At 43.7% G+C, this 25,179-nt stretch overlaps 1 non-coding gene across 1 annotated transcript; it reads left to right on the top strand.

The window, feature by feature from the left end:
• Window positions 1-520: 520 nt before the first annotated feature.
• On the top strand, window positions 521-627 carry LOC142530249 (small nucleolar RNA R71). Its single transcript, XR_012816089.1, has one exon. It is a non-coding gene; the product is annotated as a small nucleolar RNA R71 (small nucleolar RNA).
• The last annotated feature ends 24,552 nt before the right edge of the window (window positions 628-25,179 follow it).

The following is a 25,179-nucleotide window of genomic DNA, read 5'->3' as shown; positions in this document are numbered from 1 at the left end:
GGTGCATCACATATGGTGGACCTCTTTGTTGGCGATGTTGGTTGTTTGACCTCCCCATGAAAAGTTTGGGTGATTCCTCCATCCCGGATTATATGTGTTCGAGTAAGGGTCATTTCTAGGACGGTTCTGGAATCCCACTTGTTTTACCGGTGCTCCCTCAGGCACATAGAATGGGTTGCCATCTTGGCAATCCTGCACATCATGCTCACCCCCACACTTATCACAGAAAATTTCTTGCAGACGCATAGCCGACCCACTCATGCTCATCCCATCAATCTTTCTATTCAAAGCCTCTAACTGTGCTGAAACCGCCGACAAATCATTAACTTGATTAACTCCAGCACCTCGTCTCTGCCTATCAGACTGAGGATGATAGCTACTAGCAGCCATCTCCTCCAATAACTCATATCCTTCCTCCGCCGTCTTTCTCAGTAAGTTACCACAGGCAGCAGCATCTATCATAGTACGGTTAGGAGTAAGCAGACCGTAGTAGAAAGTTTGAACAACTAACCCAAGAGGCAGCTCATGGTGTGGACATCTCCTCAACAAGTCCTTGTAGCGCTCCCATGCCTCGTAAAGTGACTCTTGCTCATATTGAGCAAAAGTAGTAATGTCGGCTCTGAGCTTCATAGTCTTCGACGGAGGAAAGTACCTGATCAGGAACGCCTTTGCCATATCTTCCCATGTAGTAATAGACCCTACAGGCAAACAGTTTAACCACAACTTAGCTTTATCTCTCAGTGAAAATGGAAATAAACGCAAACGAATAGCGTCATCAGACACGCCATTAAACTTAAAAGTATCACAAATTTCAAGAAAGTCAGCTATATGAGAATTAGGGTCGTCAAGTGCACTTCCCCCAAATTGGACAGTGTTCTGAATCATCTGAATGATAGCTGGCTTGATCTCAAACTGATTAGCTCGGATGACTGGTCTTACGATGCTTGGACGTGCTCCATCAAGAGACGGCTGTGCATAATCCAACATCGGTATACGCCTTGGCTCCTCTCTTTGTTGATCGCCTTCCATTCTTTCCTTCGCTCTTTGCTGCTGTAGTCGACGTCTAGCTGTGCGTTCGATCTCGGGGTCAAAAGGCTCAAGCTGAAACTCGAGTGATCTTCGCATGCACCACAAGAAAAATCTGCAACACAATGTGTGAGGGGCCTAAAACTTCTTTCTTGAAAATTTGCGGAAAATTAAAAATTTTCTTTTTAAAAGAACTTAAATGGCCTCATTCATAAAATCACTGGTGAATCAAGTTCAATATTTCAAAATATTGCAGCGGAAGAAAATTAAAGTTTTGCCAACAACAACGATTTAAAAATATCCAACGACTGATAAAATTGTTTGCGGAAAAAAGAAATAACAACTGCTGCTCTGAGGTCCTCGGGTGCCACTACTGCCGACCTAAGCTGGCTCACTGGTCCCCGCCCTCGGCCATGGCCTCATCAGTACCTACAACAATCAAGTCTAGTGAGCCTAAAGACTCAGCATGCATATATCGCAGGTAACGAGAAAAATCTGAATTTAAAATATGCATGAGTTAACATATCCTGTCCTGAGGCATACTGAAAATAATCTGTACTGAGCAATTATAATACGTGCATAACTGAACTGGAAATTACTGTAAAAATATTTGCTCCTTGGAGCCTGTACTGAAATATCTGGTAAAATTTTCTGTTGAGATTATGTTTTACGCCTGTGGCCACTGCACTAAGCTGAACTGATCGGTAACTGGCTACCAGGGGAGGCTGAAACTGAACTGAGCTGGCCGGTCACTGGCGACCGGGTGGTACCATACTGAACTGATCGGTCACTGGCGACCGTATAAAATAACACTCCCACATAGTGAATGAACCACAAGCCATATCGCATAAATCTCAAAAATAATCATTTTCTATTTAATGCACGTAAAATAATTAACTGGCGTAATGAAAATTCCTGTAATTTTACCAACTGGATTGGATTGGATCGTTCCCAGGCTCGCTGCAACCTAACTGTGCCATGAAAAATATGCAATAGCTTAAACATGACCAACTATGCAATTTACGTTCAAAAGATGCGACTATGACGCCTAATGACTTCGCATTTAATCATGACTCCGAGCCAACCTGAACCGACACTGAACCGACGTATAGTCATGATTAAAATACGCTGAAAAATCATAAAATAATGTTCCTAAAATGATAGGATCGAAATCTAGGTGGAATGGAGGCCAAAACGCGAAACGCTCTTTCGAGAGTCAATTTGGCACATCGCACCGTAAATTCTCGTACGACCTCAAAAATGATCCAAATGACAAACGGTCGAAAACATGACCTTCCTAACTCAATGAGGCACTGTCCTAGTCCAAGGCCATGGGCTAAAAGCCAACCAAGAACTCGAAAGAGCCTCTGAACCGACACAGAAACTTACTGTAATTTCCAGCAGCTGCGCAACTACAAGACTTGCGTTGGTTTCGAGACTATCGGCCATTAGGGGCGAGAACCACCGACCAGAGACTCTTACCAACATCTCAAGGAATGATTTGAACCATGGCTAAGGGCCCTAGGCCAGCCACAATCCGCATCACACCAAATCTTAACCGAAGGGTCCAACCGAGAGCATCTTGAATGCGTGTGTAGTGTTTATGCTATGATCGATGTCTTGCGTCGTTCCAGTGGCCATTTGATTGACCATGGCACGATCTAGACATCTAGGAGCATGATATGAACCGTGAATAAAGGGCCATAGGCCATCCAAGATCCATACCAAGCAACAAAAGAACGAACCAAAAGCTGAACAAATGAAGAAGCCGAAGGGGTATAGGGGCTGTTGTGATGTTTTATTAAAAACCGATGAACCATGGACCAAGCCACCAAAAGGGCAACTTAGTCACGTCTTAGACTTGCTAGGGAAGTGATCCAACCATGGCTATAGGCCCTTGGGGCAGCCAAGATCAGATCCTTCCTCCATGACAAGAAACTGAATTTTCGAACAACATTTTCTGCACCTATGGGGACTTGCTGTCATTCTGAATTTCCAACAAGCATGGGGCTGGTTTGAATGGACCAACATGGTCCTAATGCATCCTACTACATGTATACAAGCCGCCTTGGGAGCCTGGAGTCGATCCAATACCTGAAACTCACAAACCAAAAGAAATCGTGAAGCTTGCCAAGGAAATTGAAAATTCTGCATGTGTGGTTTCAAAATGTTTGACTTGGATCTTGATTTTTACTTGAATAAACATGATCATGTACTGAAAAATAAATGATAATATGACTTGATTGAGGTTTGAAAGAAATCTAGACATGCCTGGTTTCGTTTCAAAAGAAAACAAACGAAACGACGACGACGCGGCACGGAGGAGGTGGAGCGCTTCTCTTTTCTACCTTACCTTGCTCTCGATTTTTCTCTCTTCTTTTTGGCTAGGTACCTCACGATTTTTCTACTGAAAATGAGTGTGAATTCACTCTGAATTTTCGAAAAGGAGAGGGGGGAAAAATGGTTATGAGGGGTGAGGAGAAGTGGGTGCAAGATTTAAGGAAGATCCAAGACCAAGTCTTCCCAAATTTGAATTTTGAATTATGGTTTGATATCAAATGAGTTGGTGGATGCTTCTAGGAGGTAGTGGACGAATTCTCTCTTGATTCTAGACTAGGATATGTCCATTTATTTAATTAAATTGTGCTCCCAAAAATCCTAGAATTATCCTACTAATTACATGCAAAGAATTGGTCAAAGTTGATGAGTTGGAAAATGAATCTTCTAGCACTAAGGGTGGCCGAAAAAATGCATAATAAAATAAAGGGGAATGTTGATTATCTAGTCAACTAATAATCCTTGAAAGCCTTACTAATCCTTTAAATAATTTAGTGAGCTAACCCCTTAATTTAATAACTTAAATGAGTTCATTTCTTAATCACCTCAAATAATTAAATTAAATCCTCAAACCTCCCTTTCTAACTTAAATGAACTTGGTTGCTGGCTAAATTAACTTCTGGAAATATTTCTCGAAATCTTAAATTCTATCTCAAAAATCCAACTCCGGTCCGGCCTCAATGAAAATACTGAAATGCTAAAAATCAATCTACTGAACTGAAATAATAAATAATTAACTTCAAATAAATGCATCATGCAATGAAGTCAATTAAATTTAAGAAAACCTAGAATTATGCATGGCTTATACGTCTACTGATTTACGGGTTCTACAATCCTCCCCCCCCCCTTAAAATAAATTTCGTCCTCGAAATTAGAACTCACCGAATTACTCTGGATATCGACTTCTCATCTCCGGCTCAGACTCCCACGTAGCTTCCTCCTCTGAATGGTTGAGCCATTTGACTTTGACTCGCTTAACCAACTTGTTCCAAAGTTTCTTCTCCTGTCTGTCTAGGATCTGCACGGGTCTCTCCTCATAAGATAAGTTCGGAGTAAGCTGCAACGGCTCTAAATTCAGCACATGCGAAGGATTTGCCATATACTTCCTCAGCATGGAGACGTGAAAGACATTGTGTACTCCGGCCAGATTCGGCGAAAGAGCCACACGATACGCTAGCGTCCCAACTCTGTCATGGATCTCAAACGGTCCAATGTATCTCGGATTGAGCTTCCCTTTCTTGCCAAATCTCATGACACCCTTCATAGGTGCCACTTTCACGAAGACATGATCGCCCACTGCAAACTCTAAGTCTCTCCTCCGCTGATCGGCATAACTCTTCTGTCGGCTCTGAGCAGTCCTCATCCTATCACGGATCTTGACTACTACATCTGCTGCCTGCTGAACAATCTCTGGACCCAACTCTGCTCTCTCTCCTACTTCATCCCAATGAACAGGAGATCTACACTTGCGGCCATACAGCGCTTCATACGGAGCCATACCTATAGACGACTGGAAACTGTTGTTATAAGTGAACTCTACCACTCTACCAATGGTAAGTTCGACTCCCAACTCCCAGAGAAATCAATGACGCAAGCACGGAGAAGATCCTCTAAGATCTGAATAACTCGCTCCGACTGTCCATCTGTCTGCGGATGGAAAGCTGTGCTAAACAGCAACTTCGTACCCATAGTCGAATGCAAACTCTTCCAAAACGAGGAAGTGAATCTGGGATCTCTGTCGGATACGATAGAAACTGGAATACAATGGAGTCGGACTATCTCTCGGATATACAGCTCTGGATACTGAACCATGGTGAAAGTCGTCTTAATAGGCAAGAAGTGCGCTGATTTGGTAAGACGATCTACAATCACCCAGATAGCATTCGATCCTCTGGCTGACCTCGGCAATCCGGTCACAAAGTCCATGGTAATGTTCTCCCACTTCCACTCGGGAATAGGAAGAGGCTTGAGCAAACCTGCTGGTCTCTGATGCTCGGCCTTCACTAACTGGCAAGTCAGGCACTCGGATACAAAACGCCTGATGTCCTTCTTCATCCCTGGCCACCAATACACTAGCTGCAGATCTTTGTACATCTTCGTACTCCCAGGGTGAATGGAGTACGGGGATGTATGGGCCTCTGATAAGATGTCTGCTCGGATAGAATCTTGCTAGGAACCCATATTCTATCTCGTATCTCACAATACCGTCGCTGACTGAATACAAAACACTGCCCTTGGCTTCATCTCTCTTCTTCCACTGTGCCAACTGCTCATCTGCTGCCTGACCGCTGCGAATACGGTCAATAAGAGAGGACTGGATAGTCAAGGTAGATAAACGAGGAACTCTACCTCGAGGATAAGTCTCAAGATCAAACCTCTGCATCTCAATCTGAAGAGGTTTCTGCATCGTCAAATGAGCCATCACTGCGACTTTCCTGCTCAAAGCATCCACAACTACATTAGCTTTACCCGGGTGGTAGCTAATGTCACAATCGTAGTCTTTCACAAGCTCCAACCAACGCCTCTGACGCATGTTCAGCTCCTTCTGCGTAAAGAAATACTTGAGGCTCTTATGGTCGGTAAAGATCTGACACTTCTCCCCATACAGATAGTGCCTCCAAATCTTCAAAGCAAAAACTACGGCCGCTAACTCCAGATCATGGGTAGGGTAATTCTTCTCGTGGATTTTCAGCTGTCGAGAAGCATACGCTATCACTCTCCCATGCTGCATCAAAACTGCACCTAAACCAAGCTTCGAAGCATCGGTATAAAGGACAAACTCGCCGGGCCCTGATGGCATGGCCAAAACTGGTGCTGAAATAAGGGCTTGCTTCAAAGTATCAAAGCTCTTCTGACACTCCTCGCTCCACACAAACTTCACATTTTTCTTTGTCAGTGCTATGAGTGGAACGGCGATAGAGGAGAATCCCTGGATGAATTTTCTGTAATATCCTGCTAGCCCAAGGAAACTGCGGATCTCGGATGCATTCTGAGGCACAACCCAATCTCTAACTGCTACAACTTTGGCGGGGTCTACCTCAATACCACTGCTAGAAACAATGTGGCCCAAGAACGCCACCTTCTCTAACCAGAATTCGCACTTACTGAACTTTGCGAATAATTTGTGCTTCTGCAATGTCTGCAACACTGTGGTCAGATGTCGGCTGTGCTCCTCCCGATTCTTGGAGTAGACGAGAATGTCATCTATGAAAACTATCACAAACTGGTCGAGGTACGGCTGAAATACGCGATTCATGAGATCCATGAAGATCGCTGGCGCATTCGTCAGACCGAACGGCATCACAAGGAACTCGTAGTGACCATAACGAGTCCTGAAAGCTGTCTTCGAAACATCAGCACCTCTCACCCTCAACTGGTGATAACCCGAACGCAGATCTATCTTGGAGAAAATCGAAGCTCCCTGCAACTGGTCAAACAGATCCTCAATCCTCGGCAGTGGGTATTTATTCTTCACTGTAACCCTGTTCAACTCCCGGTAGTCAATGCAAAGCCTCATCGAGCCATCCTTCTTTTTCACAAATAAGACTGGCGCGCCCCATGGAGAAAAGCTCGGGCGAATGAACTCCTTGTCGAGAAGTTCCTGGATCTGCTTCTTAAGCTCTGCCATCTCTGTCGGTGCTAGACGGTACGGCGCTTTGGATATCGGAGCCGTACCTGGCATAAGCTCAACGGAAAACTCCACCTCTCTCTCTTGTGGCATACCAGAGACGTCTTCGGGAAAAACGTCTAAGAAATCTCTAACTATCGGAACATCTGAGGCTGACTGGCTGGGTTCCTCGGGGACTGATAAAAAGGTTGCTAGAAATGCCCGACACCCTCTATGCATGAGCTTCCTAGCCTGAACATATGGAATAATGCGCGGTAAAGAAAAGTACCTGTCCGGCTCAAATAAGAACTGCTCCATTCCAGGCGGTCGGACAAGAACGGATCTCCGCTGGAAGTCTATCAACACTCTGTTCCTCAATAGCAAGTCCATCCCTAGGATGATGTCAAATTCCGGCATCGGTAACACGATCAGATCCGCATAAACAAGATTACCGTGCAACTCAAGGTCTATATCTCGGATAACATTGGTAGCTGCCATCTCCTCGCCTGACGGCAACACTACTGAAAAGGCTGTATCTAGCCCAATGGTCTGGATCTTGAGAAAGTTTGCAAAGACCTCCGAAATAAACGAGTGAGTGGCCCCTGAATCTATCAAGGCCTTGGTAGCGGAACCAGATATAAAAATTCTCCCTAAAAGATCGGAACTCTAAGTTGAATCCCACTACAAGATCTAAAATTATAGACATGCAAAGGTCAAGGTTCCTCTAGCTTAATTTCCCTGAAATAAATCTGAGTAGAGCATGCAATCCTATAACAGTTCTAAGTTCAAAATCTAAATCCCGATTCCCAAAACACAGAAATTCAAATAATAACTTAAAGTTTAAAGGTACCTGTCAACAACATAGTCTCCGGGTTAGTTTCCGCGACATGGAGAGCAAAAACTCTGCCTTGGGTAGGCAGATTCCTTTGAGGACACTGCAGCAACATGTGGTCTGGACTGCCACACTTAAAACACTTTCCTGAGCCAGCCATACATGCTCCAGGATGGCGACGTGAGCACCTGGGACAGACTGGGTGCTCCTGAGTCCTCGGGGCAGGGCGTCCCCGCTGCTCCTGCTGCTGCTGCTGGCCTCGGTTCCTGGGCGGTCCATGAAAAGGCCTCTTATTCTGCTGCTGATGCTGATGAGGAGGAGGGCGGTGCGGTGCCTGGACTGGGCGCTTGCCCTGGCGATCCCTCTCGATATCCCGCAGATCCTGCTCTGCGGCTAAGGCCTTGGAGACGGCAATCTCATAAGTAGCAGGGTCAGATACCCTAACATCCCGGCGCAAGATCGGCCGTAAACCCACCAGGAAGTGCATCAGCTTGGCTCTGGCATCATTCGCGATCAGGGGCACAAGTGACAGCCCCTCTCGAACTTACGGATAAACTCCGTAACCGACATATCCCCTGTCTCAGACTCATGAACTCGGTGGTCAGCCTGGTGCGAACCTCCTCAGCAAAATACTTGGAGTAGAAAACCTCCGTAAAGCGGGTCCAAGAAAGTGTAGCCAATGTCAGGGCTACCGAAGCTCCTTCCCACCATAAGCGGGCGTCTCCAGTGAACAAGTAGGTGGCACATCGGACTCGGTCTGCGTCCCCCAGCTCCATAAAATCGAAGATAACCTCGAGGGATTTGATCCATCCCTCGGCAACCATGGGGTCAGATGCCCCAGAGAATTCCTTCGGGCGCATCTTCATGAATCGCTCATACACAGCCTCGGGCCCTGTCAGCCTGGCTGCGGCTGCGGCTACGGCTGCGGCATTGCTCCCCGCAAACTGTGCGAAGAACTGTGCCATCCCAGCTAACATCTGGGCACTCATGTCCGGTGGGGGCGGTGGAGGAGGTGGTAGGTCTCCCTCCGGTCTATGCTCCTCTCTGTCCTATCGGCGAGGCTCCTCCTCTCTGTTGCGCTCTAAAATGCGTCTAGGGGGCATACTGTTCCAACATAACCCATACGTAACTAACATGCATAATTCCATACTTTATTTTAAATGAACTCTGAAATACTGAAAATCTGGAAGCATGCTGACAAACTAATTCATGCTTTAACTAAAATGCTGAACAAAATGCTGAACTGAAAAACTTACAGACCAAGGCGTGGCTTCGTGAGCTTCTCGCGGTCAGTAGTAGTGAAAACCCTATACAGAACCACCGCTCTGATACCAACTGTGAGGGGCCTAAAACTCCTTTCTTGAAAATTTGCGGAAAAATTAAAAATTTTCTTTTTAAAAGAACTTAATGGCCTCATTCATAAAATCACTGGTGAATCAAGTTCAATATTTCAAAATATTGCAGCGGAAGAAAATTAAAGTTTTGCCAACAACAACGATTTAAAAATATCCAACGACTGATAAAATTGTTTGCGGAAAAAAGAAATAACAACTGCTGCTCTGAGGTCCTCGGGTGCCACTACTGCCGACTAAGCTGGCTCACTGGTCCCCGCACTCGGCCCTGGCCTCATCAGTACCTACAACAATCAAGTCTAGTGAGCCTAAAGACTCAGCATGCATATATCGCAGGTAACGAGAAAAATCTGAATTTAAAATATGCATGAGTTAACATATCCTGTCCTGAGGCATACTGAAATAATCTGTACTGAGCAATTATAATACGTGCATAACTGAACTGGAATTACTGTAAAAATATTTGCTCCTTGGAGCCTGTACTGAAATATCTGGTAAAATTTTCTGTTGAGATTATGTTTTACGCCTGTGGCCACTGCACTAAGCTGAACTGATCGGTAACTGGCTACCGGGTAGGCTGAAACTGAACTGAGCTGGCCGGTCAACTGGCGACCGGGTGGTACCATACTGAACTGATCGGTCACGTGGCGACCGTATAAAATAACACTCCCACATAGTGAATGAACCACAAGCCATATCGCATAAATCTCAAAAATAATCATTTCTATTTAAGGCACGTAAATAATTAACTGGCGTAATGAAAATTCCTGTAATTTTACCAACTGGATTGGATTGGATCGTTCCCCATGGCTCGCTGCAACCTAACTGTGTCATGAAAAATATGCAATAGCTTAAACATGACCAACTATGCAATTTACGTTCAAAGATGCGACTATGACGCCTAATGACTTCGCATTTAACCATGACTCTCCGAGCCAACCTGAACCGACACTGAACCGACGTATAGTCATGATTAAAATACGCTGAAAATCATAAAATAATGTTCCTAAAATGATAGGGTCGAAATCTAGGTGGAATGGAGGCCAAAACGCGAAATGCTCTTTCGAGAGTCAATTTGGCACATCGCACCGTAAATTCTCGTACGACCTCAAAAATGATCCAAATGACAACGGTCAAAAACATGACCTTCCTAACTCAATGAGGCACTGTCCAGTCCAAGGCCATGGGCTAAAAGCCAACCAAGAACTCAACGAGCCTCTGAACGACACAGCAACTTGCTGTAATTTCCAGCAGCTGCGCAACTACAAGACTTGCGTTGGTTTCGAGACTATCGGCCATTAGGGGCGTGAACCACCGACCAGAGACTCTTACCAACATCCCAAGGAATGATTTGAACCATGGCTAAGGGCCCTAGGCCAGCCACAATCCGCATCACACCAAATCAACCGAAGGGTCCAACCGAGAGCATGCATGCGTGTGTAGTGTTTATGCTATGATCGATGTCTTGCGTCGTTCCAGTGGCCATTTGATTGACCATGGCACGATCTAGACATCTAGGAGCATGATATGAACCGTGGCTAAGGGCCATAGGCCAACCAAGATCCATACCAAGCACAAAAGAACGAACCAAAAGCTGAACAAATGAAGAGCCGAAGGGGTAAGGGGCTGTTGTGATGTTTTTATTAAAAACCGATGAACCATGGACCAAGCCACCAAAAGGGCAACTTAGTCACGTCTTAGACATGCTAGGGAAGTGATCCAACCATGGCTATAGGCCCTTGGGGCAGCCAAGATCAGATCCTTCCTCCATGACAAAAACTGAATTTTCGAACAACATTTCTGCACCTATGGGGACTTGCTGTCATTCTGAATTTCCAGCAAGCATGGGGCTGGTTTGAATGGACCAACATGGTCCTAATGCATCCTACTACATGTATAAGCCGCCTTGGGAGCCTGGAGTCGATCCAATACCTGAAACTCACAAACCAAAAGAAACGTGAAGCTTGCCAAGGAAATCGAAAATTCTGCATGTGTGTTTCAAAATGTTTTGACATGGATCTCGATTTTTACTTGAATAAACATGATCATGTACTGAAAAATAAATGATAATATGACTTGATTGAGGTTTGAAAGAAATCTAGACATGCCTGGTTTCGTTTCGAAAGAAAACGAACGAAACGACGACGACGCGGCACGGAGGAGGTGGAGCGCTTCTCTTTTCTACCTTACCTTGCTCTCGATTTTTCTCTCTTTTTTGGCTAGGTACCTCACGATTTTTCTACTGAAAATGAGTGTGAATTCACTCTGAATTTTCGAAAAGGAGAGGGGGGAAAAATGGTTATGAGGGTGAGGAGAAGGGTGCACATATAAGGAAGATCAAGACCAAGTCTCCCCTTTGAATTTTGAAATGGTTTGATATCAAATGAGTTGGTGGATGCTTCTAGGAGGTAGTGGCCGAAATTTCTCTTGTTCTAGACTAGGATATGTCCATTTATTTAATTAAATTGTGCTCCCAAAAATCCTAGAATTATCCTACTAATTACATGCAAAGAATTGGTCAAAGTTGATGAGTTGGAAAATGAATCTTCTAGCACTAAGGGTGGCCGAAAAATGCATAAAAATAAAGGGAATGTTGATTATCTAGTCAACTAATAATCCTTGAAAGCCTTACTAATCCTTTAAATAATTTAGTGAGCTAACCCCTTAATTTAATAACTTAAATGAGTTCATTTCTTAATCACCTCAAATAATTAAATTAAATCCTCAAACCTCCCTTTCTAACTTAAATGAACTTGGTTGCTGCTAAATTAACTTCTGGAAATATTTCTCGAATCTTAAATTCTATCTCAAAACTCCAACTCCGGTCCGGCCTCACTGAAAATACTGAAATGCTAAAAATCAATCTACTGAACTGAAATAAAAATATTAACTTCAAATAATGCATCATGCAATGAAGTCAATTAAATTTAAGAAACCTAGAATTATGCATGGCTTATACGTCTACTGATTACGGGTTCTACACAATGAGAGTATCAAATAACAATAAAATAAATAATACTAAAGAATTTAACTGAAAAATAAAATTGTGAATCGTCCCCGGCAACGGCGCCAAAAACTTGATCGAGCAAAACTTGCACAGTGAATAATCTCAAAATTTATTTTATATATGAAAGCTCGATTTAAATATCGCAAGTGCACGATAGTCAAGTTATAATAAACTAAGTAAACACGAGTATCGTTCCACAAGGACTGCGTTACACTATTTTTATTTTCAATTAAAATTTCTTTAGCAACGATAAATTGAGTTGATGATTAAACTAATGTAAAGTAAACAATTAAAATAATTAAATGCAAAGAAAACGTGTTCAAGAACGCAATGATTAATTTGGATTAAATCAAATGAGAAATGAATTGTTGGGAATTATCAGTTCACCTACCGCTCGTGTTTAACTAATTACACTCGACTTTTACTCGTGCGTTCGACGGAATTCCCTAGACTAATTAATATACTCTGTCGAGCTATATTAATACTAATAAAAAACATGCAGTACTCAAGTGTCCTCAAATATTTGACAGTTCAATATTGCATTACATTCTATGGAATCCACTAGCTTTCATTCGGGTGAACTATCACTATCGACACGTACCCAATTCCGTATATCTACTAAAATTGTAAATCCGTGGTTTATACTATTTGATCGTATTGTTAACTATTCTATCGAACTCATCAACAACATGAAATAATCAAAGGAAGTTAGCTAGGCTTCGATTGAAACACGAAAGAACAATAGCATAAACAAATCACTAATAAAACGTCGAGAAATAATGTTCAACACCGAGTACGGGTAGGATCCCCTCAAATCCCAACAAATCTAGAGTTTAGCTACTGAAATTCATGATTAAAAACCACAATCAATGTAAGAAATAAAATACTGAATAATGAAAATACTAAGATGACGATGGATGACGGCCACGACGCGTGGAAATCTCGAGGTCTTCGAAATCTCCTTTGCTCCTAGCATCCTCTCAAGAAAAATGATGAAAAGTCTGATAAAGATCAAAAACGGCCGCTGCTCTCGTGTGTTAGGTATAGTGTAGGATAGAGTCCCTAGAAATTTGGAAACAAATCTTTCTCAATCTCGCTTCTCGCTAGGGCGGTATATTTTGACCGTCCTAGCGAGAGGTCCTCGAATAAGCTTCCTCGAGCATGTCCCTGGTTTCGCTGGGGCGGTCACTTTTGACCGCCCTAGCGAGACACTTGCGCAAAATAATCCTCGGCCAGACCACAATGCTCGCTGGGGCGGTCACTTTTGCCCGCCCTAGCGAGACCTCTTCGATATTATGCCAAAGTTTCTCCCTTTTTGGTTCAATTCCTACAAAATAACCACAGAATACACAAGATTAGTCAAATGCTCAATAATGTTAAAAAATTGCAAAATTCAAATAAAACAAACTAATATGATGCATGAACGCACCAAAACCAACACTAAAAACACGTAAAAACGAGTCCTATCAGTACCTACAAAATCAAGTCTAGTGAGCCTAAAGACTCAGCATGCATATATCGCATAACGAGTAAAAATCGAATTAAAATATGCATGGATAAATATCATGTCCTGAGGCATACTGAAAATAATCTGTACTGAGCAATTATAATACGTGCATAACTGAACTGAATCAGTAAAAATGTTTGCTCCTTGGAGCCTGTACTGAAATAACTGGTAAAATTTTGTGTTGAGATTATGTTTTACGCCTGTGGCCACTGCACTAAGCTGAACTGATCGGTAACTGGCTACCGGGGAGGCTGAAACTGAACTGAGCTGGCCGGTCACTGGCGACCGGGTGGTACCATACTGAACTGATCGGTCACTGGCGACCGTATAAAATAACACTCCCACATAGTGAATGAACCACAAGCCATATCGCATAAATCTCAAAAATAATCATTTTCTATTTAATGCACGTAAAATAATTAACTGGCGTAATGAAAATTCCTGTAATTTTACCAACTGGATTGGATTGGATCGTCCCAGGCTCGCTGCAACCTAACTGTGCCATGAAAAATATGCAATAGCTTAAACATGACCAACTATGCAATTTACGTTCAAAAGATGCGACTATGACCTAATGACTTCGCATTTAATCATGACTCCGAGCCAACCTGAACCGACAAACCGACGTATAGTCATGATTAAAATACGCTGAAAAATCATAAAATAATGCTCCTAAAATGATAGGGTCGAAATCTAGGTGAATGGAGGCCAAAACACGAAACGCTCTTTCGAGAGTCAATTTGGCACATTGCACCGTAAATTCTCGTACGACCTCAAAAATGATCCAACAACGGTCAAAAAGACCTTCCAACTCAATGAGGCACTGTCCAGTCCAAGGCCATGGGCTAAAAGCCAACCAAGAACTCAAACGAGCCTTCTAACGACACAGCAACTTGCTGTAATTTCCAGCAGCTGCACTACAAGACTTGCGTTGGTTTCGAGACTACGGCCATTAGGGGCGTGAACCACCACCAGAGACTCTTACCAACATCCCAAGGAATGATTTGAACCATGGCTAAGGGCCCTAGGCCAGCCACAATCCGCATCACACCAAACTCAACCGAAGGGTCCAACCGAGAGCAACGTGCATGCGTGTGTAGTGTTTTGCTATGATCGATGTCTCGTCGTTCCAATGGCCATTTGATTGACCATGGCACGATCTAGACATCTAGGAGCATGATATGAACCGTGGCTAAGGGCCATAGGCCAACCAAGATCCATACCAAGCAACCAAAAGAAACGAACCAAAAGCTGAAAGGTAGCCGAAGGGGTATAGGGGCTGTTGTGATGTTTTTATTAAAAACCGATGAACCATGGACCAAGCCACCAAAAGGGCAACTTAGTCACGTCTTAGACATGCTAGGGAAGTGATCCAACCATGGCTATAGGCCCTTGGGCAGCCAAGATCAGATCCAACCCCTGACACAAAACTGAATTTCGAACACATCTGCGCCTATGGGACTTGCTGTCATTCTGAATTTCCAGCAAGCATGGGGCTGGTTTGAATGGACCAACATGGTCCTAATGCATCCTATACATGTATAGCGCCTTGGGAGCCTGGAGTCGATCCAATACCTGAAACTCACAAACCAAGAAAAACGTGAAGCTTGCCAAGGAAATAAAATTCTGCATGTGTGTTTCAAAATGTTTTGACATGGATCTCGTTTTTGCTTGAATAAACATGATCATGTACTGAAAAATAAATGATAATATGACTTGATTGAGGTTTGAAAGAAATCTAGACATGCCTGGTTTCGTTTCGAAAGAAAACGAACGAAACGACGACGACGCGGCACGGAGGAGTGGAGCGCTTCTCTTTTTTCTTCTCTCGATTTTTTCCTTCTTCTCTAGACTCACGATTTTTCTACTGAAAAGGGTGATTCACTCTGAATTTTCGAAAAGGAGGGGGGGAAAATGGTTAGAGGGTGAGGAGAAGGGGCAATATAAGGAAGATCAAGACCAAGTCTTCATTTTGAATTTTGAATTTGGTTGATATCAAATGAGTTGGTGGATGCTTCTAGGAGGTGTGGCCGAAATTTTGCTTATTTTCTAGTCTAGGATATGTCCATTTATTAATTAAATTGTGCTCCCAAAAATCCTAGAATTATCCTACTAATTACATGCAAAGAATTGGTCAAAGTTGATGAGTTGGAAAATGAATCTTCTAGCACTAAGGGTGGCCGAAAATGCATGATAAAATAAAGGGAAATGTTGATTATTTCAACTAATAATCTTGAAAGCCTTACTAATCCTTTAAATAATTTAGTGAGCTAACCCCTTAATTAATAACTTAAATGAGTTCATTTCTTAATCACCTCAAATAATTAAATTAAATCCTCAAACCTCCCTTTCTAACTTAAATGAACTTACTTGCTAGCTAAATTAACTTCTGGAAATATTTCTCGAATCTTAATTCTATCTCAAACTCCAACTCCGGTCCGGCCTCACTGAAATACTGAAATGCTAAAAATCAAACTACTGAACTGAAATAATAATAATTAACTTCAAACAAATGCATTTAAAATAATCATGCAATGAAGTCAATTAAATTTAAAAATAGAATTATGCATGGCTTATACGTCTACTGATTTACGGGTTCTACAATCCTTCCCCCCTTAAATAAATTTCGTCCTCGAAATTAGAACTCACCGAATAACTCAGGGTATCGACTCTCATCTCCGGCTCAGACTCCCACGTAGCTTCCTCGAATGGTTGAGCCATTTGACTTTGACTCGCTTAACCAACTTGTTCCGAAGTTTCTTCTCCTGTCTGTCTAGGATCTGCACGGGTCTCTCCTCATAAGATAAGTTCGGAGTAAGCTGCAACGGCTCGAAATTCAGCACATGCGAAGGATTTGCCATATACTTCCTCAGCATGGAGACGTGAAAGACATTGTGTACTCCGGCCAGATTCGGCGGAAGAGCCACGATACGCTAGCGTCCCAACTCTGTCGAGGATCTCAAACGGTCCAATGAATCTCGGACTGAGCTTCCCTTTCTTGCCAAATCTCATGACACCCTTCATAGGTGCCACTTTCACGAAGACATGATCGCCCACTGCAAACTCTAATCTCTCCTCCGCTGATCGGCATAACTCTTCTGTCGGCTCTGAGCAGTCCTCATCCTATCACGGATCTTGACTACTACATCTGCTGCCTGCTGAACAATCTCTGGACCCAACTCTGCTCTCTCTCCTACTTCATCCCAATGAACAGGAGATCTACACTTGCGGCCATACAGCTTCATACGGAGCCATACCTATAGACGACTGGAAACTGTTGTTATAGGTGAACTCTACCAATGGTAAGTTCGACTCCCAACTCCCAGAGAAATCAATGACGCAAGCACGGAGAAGATCCTCTAAGATCTGAATAACTCGCTCCGACTGTCCATCTGTCTGCGGATGGAAAGCTGTGCTAAACAGCAACTTCGTACCCAAAGTCGAATGCAAACTCTTCCAAAACGAGGAAGTGAATCTGGGATCTCTGTCGGATACGATAGAAACTGGAATACCATGGAGTCGGACTATCTCTCGGATATACAGCTCTGCATACTGAACCATGGTGAAAGTCGTCTTAATAGGCAAGAAGTGCGCTGATTTGGTAAGACGATCTACAATCACCCAGATAGCATTCGATCCTCTGGCTGACCTCGGCAATCCGGTCACAAAGTCCATGGTAATGTTCTCCCACTTCCACTCGGGAATAGGAAGAGGCTTGAGCAAACCTGCTGGTCTCTGATGCTCGGCCTTCACTAACTGGCAAGTCAGGCACTCGGATACAAAACGCCTGATGTCCTTCTTCATCCTGGCCACCAATACAATAGCTGCAGATCTTTGTACATCTTCGTACTCCCAGGGTGAATGGAGTACGGGGACGTATGGGCCTCTGATAAGATGTCTGCTCGGATAGAATCACTGCTAGGAACCCATATCCTATCTCGGTATCTCACAATACCGTCGCTGACTGATACAAAACACTGCCCTTGGCTTCATCTCTCTTCTTCCACTGTGCCAACTGCTCATCTGCTGCCTGACCGCTGCGAATACGGTCAAAAGGAGGACTGGATAGTCAAGGTAGATAAACGAGGAACTCTACCTCGAGGGTAAGTCTCAAGATCAAACCTCTGCATCTCAATCTGAAGAGGTTTCTGATCGTCAAATGAGCCATCACTGCGACTTTCCTGCTCAAAGCATCCGCAACTACATTAGCTTTACCCGGGTGGTAGCTAATGTCACAATCGTAGTCTTTCACAAGCTCCAACCAACGCCTCTGACGCATGTTCAGCTCCTTCTGCGTAAAGAAATACTTGAGGCTCTTATGGTCGGTAAAGATCTGACACTTCTCTCCATACAGATAGTGCCTCCAAATCTTCAAAGCAAAAACTACGGCCGCTAACTCCAGATCATGGGTAGGGTAATTCTTCTCGTGGATTTTCAGCTGTCGAGAAGCATACGCTATCACTCTCCCATGCTGCATCAAAACTGCACCTAAACCAAGCTTCGAAGCATCGGTATAAAGGACAAACTCGCCGGATCCTGACGGTACAGCCAAAACGGTGCTGAGATAAGAGCTTGCTTCAAAGTATCGAAGCTCTTCTGACACTCCTCGCTCCACACAAACTTCACATTTTTCTTGTCAGTGCTGTGAGTGGAACGGCAATGGATGAGAATCCCTGAATGAATTCCTGTAATATCCTGCTAGCCCAAGAAAACTGCGGATCTCGATGCATTCTGAGGCACAACCCAATCTCTGACTGCTGCAACTTTCGCGGGTCTACCTCAATGCCACTGCTAGAAACAATGTGGCCCAAGAACGCCACCTTCTCTAACCAGAATTCGCACTTACTGAACTTTGCGAATAGTTTGTGCTTCTGCAATGTCTGCAACACTGTGGTCAGATGCCTGCTGTGCTCCTCCCGACTCTTGGAGTAGACGAGAATGTCATCTATGAACACTATCACAAACTGGTCGAGGTACGGCTGAAATACGCGATTCATGAGATCCATGAAGATCGCTGGCGCATTCGTCAGACCGAACGGCATCACAGGAACTCGTAGTGGCCATAACGAGTCCTGAAAGCTGTCTTCGAGACATCAGCATCTCTCACCCTCAACTGGTGATAACCGGAACGCAGATCTATCTTGGAGAAAATCGAAGCTCCCTGCAACTGGTCAAACAGATCCTCAATCCTCGGCAGTGGGTATTTATTCTTCACTGTAACCCTGTTCAACTCCCGGTAGTCAATGCAAAGCCTCATCGAGCCATCCTTCTTTTTCACAATAAGACTGGCGCGCCCCATGGAGAAAAGCTCGGGCGAATGAACTCCTTGTCGAGAAGTTCCTGATCTGCTTCTTAAGCTCTGCCATCTCTGTCGGTGCTAGTCGGTACGGCGCTTTGGATATCGGAGCCGTACCTGGCATAAGCTCAATGGAAAACTCCACCTCTCTCTCGGTGGCATACCAGAGACGTCTTCGGGAAAAACGTCTAAGAAATCTCTGACAATCGGAACATCTGAGGCTGACTGGCTGGGTTCCTCGGGGACAGATAAAAAGGTTGCTAGAAATGCCCGACACCCTCTATGCATGAGCTTCCTAGCCTGAACATAAGGAATAATGCGCGGTAAAGGAAAGTACCTGTCCGGCTCAAATAAGAACTGCTCCATTCCAGGCGGTCGGACAAGAACGGATCTCCGCTGGAAGTCTATCAACACTCTGTTCCTCAATAGCCAGTCCATCCCTAGGATGATGTCAAATTCCGGCATCGGTAGCACAATCAGATCCGCATAAACAAGATTACCGTGCAGCTCAAGGTCTATATCTCGGATAACATTGGTGCTGCCATCTCCTCGCCTGACGGCAACACTACTGAAAAGGCTGTATCTAGCCCAATGGTCTGGATCTTGAGAAAGTTTGCAAAGACCTCCGAAATAAACGAGTGAGTGGCCCCTGAATCTATCAAGGCCTTGGTAGCGGAACCAGATATAAAAATTCTCCCTGAAAGAGCGGAGCTCTAAGTTGAATCCCACTACAAGATCTAAACTTATAGACATGCAAAGGTCAAGGTTCCTCTAGCTTAATTTCCCCAAATAAATCTGAGTAGAGCATGCAATCCTATAACAGTTCTAAGTTCAAAATCTAAATCCCGATTCCCAAAACGCGAAATTCAAATAATACTTAAAGTTTAAAGGTACCTGTCAACAACATAGTCTCCGGGTTGGTTTCCGCGGCATGGAGAGCAAAAACTCTGCCTTGGGTAGGCAGATTCCTCTGAGGGCACTGCAGCAACATGTGGTCTGGACTGCCACACTTAAAACACTTTCCTGAGCCAGCCATACATGCTCCAGGATGGCGACGTGAGCACCTGGGACAGACTGGGTGCTCCTGAGTCCTCGGGGCTGGGCGTCCCCGCTGCTGCTGCTGGCCTCGGTTCCTGGGCGGTCCATGAAAAGGCCTCTTATTCTGCTGCTGATGCTGATGAGGAGGAGGGCGGTGCGGTGCCTGGACTGGGCGCTTGCCCTGGCGATCCCTCTCGATATCCCGCAGATCCTGCTCTGCGGCTAAGGCCTTGGAGACGGCAATCTCATAAGTAGCAGGGTCAGATACCCTAACATCCCGGCGCAAGATCGGCCGTAAACCCACCAGGAAGTGCATCAGCTTGGCTCTGGCATCATTCGCTATCAGGGGCACAAAGTGACAGCCCCTCTCGAACTTACGGATAAACTCCGTAACCGACATATCCCCCTGTCTCAGACTCATGAACTCGGTGGTCAGCCTGGTGCGAACCTCCTCAGCAAAATACTTGGAGTAGAAAACCTCCGTAAAGCGGGTCCAAGAAAGTGTAGCCAAGTCAGGGCTACCGAAGCTCCTTCCCACCATAAGCGGGCGTCTCCAGTGAACAGGTAGGTGGCACATCGGACTCGGTCTGCGTCCCCAGCTCCATAAAATCGAAGATAACCTCGAGGGATTTGATCCATCCCTCGGCAACCATGGGGTCAGATGCCCAGAGAATTCCTTCGGGCGCATCTTCATGAATCGCTCATAACAGCCTCGGGCCCTGTCGGCCTGGCTGCGGCTGCGGCTACGGCTGCGGCATTGCCCCCCAAACTGTGCGAAGAACTGTGCCATCCCAGCTAACATCTGGGCACTCATGTCCGGTGGGGGCGGTGGAGGAGGTGGTAGGTCTCCCTCCGGTCTACGCTCCCTGTCTCTCGGCGAGGCTCCTCCTCTCTGTTGCGCTCTAAAATGCGTCTAGGGGGCATACTGTTCCAACATAACCCATACGTAACTAACATGCATAATTCCATAATTTATTTTAAATGACTGAAATACTGAAAATCTGGAAGCATGCTGACAAAATAATTCATGCTTTAACTAAATGCTGAACAAAATGCTGAACTGAAAAACTTACAGACCAAGGCGTGGCTTCGTGAGCTTCTCGCGGTCAGTAGTAGTGAAACCCTATACAGAACCACCGCTCTGATACCAACTGTAAGGGCCTAAACTCCTTTCTTGAAAATTTGCGGAAAATTAAAAATTTTTTTTTAAAAGAACTTAAATGGCCTCATTCATAAAATCACTGGTGAATCAAGTTCAATATTTAAAATATTGCAGCGGAAGAAAATAAAGTTTTGCCAACAAAACATTTAAAAATATCCAACGACTGATAAAATTGTTTGCGGAAAAAATAACAACTGCTGCACTGAGGTCCTCGGGTGCCACTACTGCCGACCCAAGCTGGCTCACTGGTCCCCGCCCTCGGCCCTGGCCTCATCAGTACCTACAACAATCAAGTCTAGTGAGCCTAAAGACTCAGCATGCATATATCGCAGGTAACGAGTAAAAATCTGAATTTAAATATGCATGGATAAAATCCTGTCCTGAGGCATACTGAAAATAATCTGTACTGAGCAATTATAATACGTGCATAACTGAACTGATCACAGTAAAAATTTTGCTCCTTGGAGCCTGTACTGAAATATGGTAAAATTTTCTGTTGAGATTATGTTTTACGCCTGTGGCCACTGCACTAAGCTGAACTGATCGGTAACTGGCTACCGGGGAGGCTGAAACTGAACTGAGCTGGCTGGCGGTCACTGGCGACCGGGTGGTACCATACTGAACTGATCGGTCACTGGCGACCGTATAAAATAACACTCCCACATAGTGAATGAACCACAAGCCATATCGCATAAATCTCAAAAATAATCATTTTCTATTTAATGCACGTAAAATAATTAACTGGCAATGAAAATTCCTGTAATTTTACCAACTGGATTGGATTGGATCGTTCCCAGGCTCGCTGCAACCTAACTGTGCCATGAAAAATATGCAATAGCTTAAACTGACCAACTATGCAATTTACGTTCAAAAGATGCGACTATGACGCCTAATGACTTCGCATTTAATCATGACTCCGAGCCAACCTGAACCGACACTGAACCGACGTATAGTCATGATTAAAATACGCTGAAAAATCATAAAATAATGCTCCTAAAATGATAGGGTCGAAATCTAGGTGGAATGGAGGCCAAAACACGAAACGCTCTTTCGAGAGTCAATTTGGCACATTGCACCGTAAATTCTCGTACGACCTCAAAAATGATCCAAACACGGTCAAAAACATGACCTTCCCAACTCAATGAGGCACTGTCCAGTCCAAGGCCATGGGCTAAAAGCCAACCAAGAACTCAAACGAGCCTTCTAAACGACACAGCAACTTGCTGTAATTTCCAGCAGCTGCGCACACTAAATTGTGTTGTTTCGAGACTATCGCCATTGGGGCGTGAACCACCGACCAGAGACTCTTACCAACATCCCAAGGAATGATTTGAACCATGGCTAAGGGCCCTAGGCCAGCCACAATCCGCATCACACCAACTCAACCGAAGGGTCCAACCGAGAGCAACGTGCATGCGTGTGTAGTGTTTTGCTTATCGATGTCTTGCGTCGTTCCAGTGGCCATTTGATTGACCATGGCACGATCTAGACATCTAGGAGCATGATATGAACCGTGGCTAAGGGCCATAGGCCAACCAAGATCCATACCAAGCAACCAAAAGAAACGAACCAAAAGCTGTCCAACCGAAGTAGCCGAAGGGGTATAGGGGCTGTTGTGATGTTTTTATTAAAAACCGATGAGCCATGGACCAAGCCACCAAAAGGGCAACTTAGTCACGTCTTAGACATGCTAGGGAAGTGATCCAACCATGGCTAAGAGCCCTTGGGCAGCCAAGATCAGATCCAACCCTTGACACAAAACTGAAATTTCGAACACATCTGCGCCTATGGGAACTTGCTGTCATTTCGGTTTCCAGCAAGCATGGGGCTTTGAATGGACCAACATGGTCCTAATGCATCCTATACATGTCTATAGTCGCCTTGGGAGCCTGGAGTCGAACCAATACCTGAAACTCACAAACCAAGAAAAACGTGAAGCTTGCCAAGGAAATCAAAATTCTGCATGTGTTGTTTCAAAATGTTTGACATGTATCTCGGTTTTTGCTTGAATAAACATGATCATGTACTGAAAAATAAATGATAATATGACTTGATTGAGGTTTGAAAGAAATCTAGACATGCCTGGTTTCGTTTCGAAAGAAAACGAACGAAACGACGACGACGCGGCACGGAGGAGATGGAGCTCTTCTCTTGTTTTCTTTACTTTCTCCCTAGGTATGGCTCACGATTTTTCTACTGAAAAGGGTCTGATTTCACTCTGAATTTTCGAAAAGGAGAGGGGGGGGGGGGGGGGGGAATGGTTAGGAGGGTGAGGGAAGTGGGTGCAAGATTAAGGAAGAATCAAGACCAAGTCTTCTCATTTTGAATTTTGAATTATGGTTTGATATCAAATCTATGTTGGGTGTTTCTAGAGGTGATGGCCGATTATTGCTTATTTTCTAGTCTAGGATATTCCATTTATTTAATTAAATTGTGCTCCCAAAAATCCTAGAATTATCCTACTATTACATGCAAAGAATTGGTCAAAGTTGATGAGTTGGAAAATGAGTCTTCTAGCAACTAAGGGTGGCCGAAAATGCATGACAAAATAAAGGGGAAATGTTTTATTTACTAAATAATAACTCTTAAAGCCTCACTAATCCTTAAATAATTTAGTGAGCTAACCCCTTAATTAAATAACTTAAATGAGTTCATTTCTTAATCACCTCAAATAATTAAATTAAATCCTCAAACCTCCCTTACTAACTTAAATGACTTACTTGCTAGCTAAATTAACTTCTGGAAAATTTTGGATCTTAAATTCTATCTCAAAACTCAACTCCGGTCCGGCCTCACTGAAATAAGTGAAATGCTAAAAATCAAACTACTGAACTGAAATAATGAATAATTAACTTCAAATAAATGCATTTAAAATAATTATGCAATGAATTCAATTAAATTTAAAAATCTAGAATTATGCATGGCTTATACGTCTACTGATTTACGGGTTCTACAGCATTACATTGCATCTTTATGAATTTAAAAGAACTATTTGTCATTTAAATCTCATATGTTGTTGATTGTATCATACTGAGTTTATACTCACCGGCACATCGGCTACCTCTTTTTTTCATGTGCTTGACGGTAGGTGAGGCGAGGCTTGGGATGCCAGAGTTCAGCTCCAGGCGAGGAGATACGAGTTAGAGTGAGATTCTCGGGTCTTAGGAGTTATTTTATGATGTTGGGATTACTTTGGCTTACAAGTTTATTTTGGCATGTTGAAAATTTTATTTCAAATATTTGAGAAATTTAAATTATTTTGACGATGTTTATGTGGATTTGTGAACCACAAATTATGTATTTTACTCAATCGTTTGGTCTGTTACATTTATAATTATTAGTATTAGATGTCGGATCCGGGGCCCCACATTTATCATTTATAATCACTCCAATAACATGTATTATGGTGTGAAAGACGAGAAAGTAAAGGAATCGGGCGTGCCTTGATATAAAAGCACTCAAAAATTCGAATCGACGAAGCGAGAGACGAGCACCGGAGAGATTGGACAAGCTTTTACGGAATTTTTCTTGCAAAAAGAGAACCAAAGCTGCTGCTAATTCTGAGAGGTGGGCCACCGAGAGAGGGGAGGTGGGGTAGGGTTTTGGGAGTGAAATTTTTGCATAATAATTATAGGATAATGTGCGTATGTTTAAAATATTAAAGTGTAGAGATATAGGCTCAAAAGCCCAATAACAAGCCAATTAGGCCCAATGACATGTACGTAAAATGTTAGAATTAAAGATTTCGAAGTTTGACAAATTTGCAGAACTGATTAGCTGAACTGAAGCCAACTGAATTGAGGTCATATAACTGAACCTACTCGAACTGAAGTAATTGAAACTGAAGTCATCCGAACTGAAGATTAATAAATTAAATGATCGGATGAAATCGAACTAAACAAAGATAACTGAATCAGTAAAGTCAACTGATTTAACAGTTAGAACTGAACATGACGCATTAAGTCAGTTCAACTGATAAGTCATAAATCAAACAACTGATATCAATTGACAAGTC

The sequence above is a fragment of the Primulina tabacum genome, chromosome 16 (assembly GCF_025594145.1).
Source record: "Primulina tabacum isolate GXHZ01 chromosome 16, ASM2559414v2, whole genome shotgun sequence".
Lineage (NCBI taxonomy): Eukaryota > Viridiplantae > Streptophyta > Magnoliopsida > Lamiales > Gesneriaceae > Primulina > Primulina tabacum.
Note: the sequence above shows the minus strand (reverse complement) of the source record. Positions and strands in the feature narration are given on the sequence as shown.